We start from the raw sequence: 4,276 nt of genomic DNA on the forward strand, positions 1-4,276 counted from the left end.
AACCTCCTCCCAACCCACTCACATCCACCCCCCTCCCAACCCACTCACACCCACCCCCCTCCCAGCTCACTCACACCCACCCCCATTCCAAACCACTCACACTCACCCCCCCTCCCAACCCACTCACACCCACCCCCCTCCCAACCCACTCATATCCTCCCCCCTCCCAGCTCACTCAACACTCACCCCGCTCCCAGCTCACTCACACCCAGCCCCCTCCCAAACCACTCACACCCATCCCTCTCCCAACCCACTCACATCCACCCCCCTCCCAACCCACTCACACCCACACCCCTCCTAACCCACTCACACATACCCCCCTCCCAACCCACTCACACCCACCCCCCTCCCAACCCACTCACATCCACCCCCCTCCCAACCCACTCACACACACCCCCCTCCCAACCCACTCACACACACCCCACGCCCAACCCACTCACACCCACCCCCCTCCCAGCTCACTCACACCCACCCCCTCCCAACACACTCACACCCAACCCCCTCCCAACCCACTCACATCCACCCCCCTCCCAACCCACTCACACCCACCCCCCTCCCAGCTCACTCACACCCACCCCCCTCCCAACCCACTCACACCCAGCCCCCTCCCAACCCACTCACACCCAGCCCCCTCCCAAACCACTCACACCCACCCCGCTCCCAGCTCACTCACACCCAGCCCCCTCCCAGCTCACTCAACACTCACCACACTCCCTACCCACTCACACCCACCCCCCTCCCAGTTCACTCAACACTCACCCCAATCCCGACCCACTCACACACACCCCCCTCCCAGCTCACTCACACCCAACCCCCTCCCAGCTCACTCACACCCACCCCCATCCCAGCTCACTCACACCACCCCCCTCTCAGCTCACTCACACCCAACCCACTCCCAACCCACTCACACCCACCCCACTCCCAACCCACTCACACCCAACCCACTCCCAACCCACTCACACCCAACCCACTCCCAACCCACTCACACCCACCCCACTCCCAGCTCACTCACACCCAGCTCCATCTCTACCCACTCACACCCACCCCCTCCCAGCTCACTCACACCCATCCCCCTCCCAGCTCACTCAACACCCAACTGCCTCCCAGCTGATTCAACACCCACCCCACTCCCAACCCACTCAACACCCACCCCCCCAGCTCACTCAACACCAAACCCCCTCCCAGCTCACTCAGCACCCACCCCCTCCCAGCTCACTCAGTACCCACATCCTCCCTGCTGACTCAGCACCTACCCCCTCCCTGCTCACTCAACACCCACCCCCTCCCAGCTCACTCAACACCAAACCCCCTCCCACCTCACCCAACACCCACCCCCACCCAGCTCACCCAACACTCACCCCCTCCAAGCTCACTCAATGCCCACCCCTCCCCAGACACTCAATACCCACCCTCTCCCAACCCACTCACACCCACCTCCTCCTAGCTCAATCACACCCAACCCCCTCCCAATCCACTTACACCCACCCCCCTCCCAACCCACTCACACCCACCCCCCTCCCAACCCACTCACACCCACCCCCTCTCAGCTCAATCACACCAACACCCTCCCAGCTCACTCACACCCATCCCGCTCCCAACCCACTCACACCCAACCCCCTCCCAGCTCAGTCACACCAACACCCTCCCAACCCACTCACACCCACCCCAATCCCTACCCACTCACACCCACCCCCCTCTCAGCTCAATCACACCAACACCCTCCCAGCTCACTCACACCCATCCCGCTCCCAACCCACTCACACCCAACCCCCTCCCAGCTCAGTCACACCAACACCCTCCCAGCTCACTCACACCCATCCCGCTCCCAACCCACTCACACCCAACCCCCTCCCAGCTCAGTCACACCAACACCCTCCCAGCTCACTCACACCCACCCCAATCCCTACCCACTCACACCCACCCCACTCCCAGCTCACTCACACCCAGCTCCATCTCTACCCACTCACACCCACCCCCTCCCAGCTCACTCACACCCATCCCCCTCCCAGCTCACTCAACACCCAACTGCCTCCCAGCTGATTCAACACCCACCCCACTCCCAACCCACTCAACACCCACCCCCCCAGCTCACTCAACACCAAACCCCCTCCCAGCTCACTCAGCACCCACCCCCTCCCAGCTCACTCAGTACCCACATCCTCCCTGCTGACTCAGCACCCACCCCCTCCCAGTTCACTCAACACCAAACCCCCTCCCAGCTCACCCAACACCCACACCCTCCCAGCTCACCCAACACTCACCCCCTCCAAGCTCACTCAATGCCCACCCCTCCCCAGACACTCAATACCCACCCTCTCCCAGCTCACTCAGCACCTAACCCCCTCCCAACACACTGAACGCCCACCCCCTCCCAGCTCACTCAACACCCACACCCTCTCCAGGCACCCAACCCCCTCCCAGCTCACTAAACAGCCACCTCCTGCTCACTCACACCCACCACACCCCCAGGCACCCAACACCCACCCCCTCCCAGCTCACTCAGCACCCACCTCACTTCCAGCTCACTCAACACCCACCCCCTCCCAGCTCACTCAACACCCACCCCCTCCCAGCTCACTCAACACCCACCCCCTCCCCGGACACTCAACACCAACCGCCCCCCCCCCCAGTCACCTAACCTCCTCCCAACCCACTCAGCACCCACCCCCTCCCAACCCACCTCAACACCCACCCCCTCCCAGCTCACTCAACACCCAACCCCCTCCCGGCTCACTCAACACCCAACCCCCTCCCAGCTCACTCAACACCCCCCTCTCCCCAGACACTCAACACACACCCCCTTCTAGTCCACTCAATACCCACCCTCTCCCAGCTCACTCAACACCCACCCGCTCCCCAGACACTCAACACCCCCCTCCCAGCTCACTCAACACCCACCCCCTTCCCAGACACTCAACACCCACCCCCTCCCAGCTCACTCAGCACCCACCCCCCTCTCAGTTCACTTAACATCCACCCCCTCCCTGCTCACACAACACCCACCCCCTTCCACCTCACTCAACACCCAACCCACTCAACATCCACCCCCTCCCAGCTCACTCAACATCCAGCCCCTCCCTGCTCACTCAGCACCCATTCTCTCCCAGCTCACGCAACACCCAACCCCTCCCAGCTCCCTCAACACCCATTCCCCTCCCAGCTCAGTCAACACCCAACCCCTCCCCAGGTAGCCAACCCCCTCCCAGCTCACTCAACACACACCCCCTCCCAGCTCACTCAACACCCACCCCACACCCAACCCACTCAACATCCACCCCCTCCCAGCTCACTCAACACCCACCCCCCTCTCAGTTCACTTAACATCCACCCCCTCCCAGCTCACTCAACACCCACCCCCTCCCAGTTCACTCAACACCCATTCTCTCCCAGCTCACCCAACACCCAACCCCTCACAGCTCACTCAACACCCACTCCCTCCCAGCTCACTCAACACCCACCCCTTCTCTGCTCACTCAGCACCCACCCTCTCCCAGCTCACTCAACACCCAACCCCCTCCCAGCTCCCTCAACACCCATCCCCCTCCCAGCTCACCCAACACTCACCCCCTCCCCAGGTAGCCAACCCCCTCCCAGCTCACTCAACACACACCACCCCCAGCTCACCCAACACCCACCCTCTCCCAGCTTACTCAGCACCCAACCCCCTCCCAGCTCACTCAACACCCACCACCCCCAGCTCACCCAACACTCACCACCCCCCACGTACCAACCCCCTCCCAGATCACTCAACACCCACCCCCTCCAGCTCACTCAACACCAACCCCCTCCCTGCTCATTCAGCACTCACTCCCTCCCAGCTCACTCAACACCCACCCCCTCCCAGCTCACTCAACACCAAACCCCCCCCAGCTCACCCAACACCAACCCCCTCCCAGCTTACTCAGCACCCACCCCCTCCCAGCTCACTCAATACCAAACCGCCTCCCAGCTCACCCAACACCAACCCCCTCCCAGCTCACTCAGCACCCACCCCCTCCCAGCTCCCTCAACACCTACCCTCCTCCCAGCTCACTCAACACCCATCCCCTCCCAGCTCACTCAACACCCAACCCAACCCCCTCCCAGCTCACTCAACACCCATCACCCCCCAGCTCACCCAACACTCACCATCCCGCAGGCACCCAACACCCTCCCAGCTCACTCAACACCCACCCCCTCCCAGCTCACTCAATACCTCCCCATCACTCAACACCCACCCATCTGCCCCAGTAACACACCATGTCCCCCATTCACTCCCCCGCTCACTGAACACTTC

The sequence above is a fragment of the Chiloscyllium plagiosum genome, unplaced genomic scaffold, assembly GCF_037043375.1.
Source record: "Chiloscyllium plagiosum isolate Xiang-an unplaced genomic scaffold, Cpla_swu_hap1 HiC_scaffold_27, whole genome shotgun sequence".
In the NCBI taxonomy this organism is placed as follows: domain Eukaryota; kingdom Metazoa; phylum Chordata; class Chondrichthyes; order Orectolobiformes; family Hemiscylliidae; genus Chiloscyllium; species Chiloscyllium plagiosum.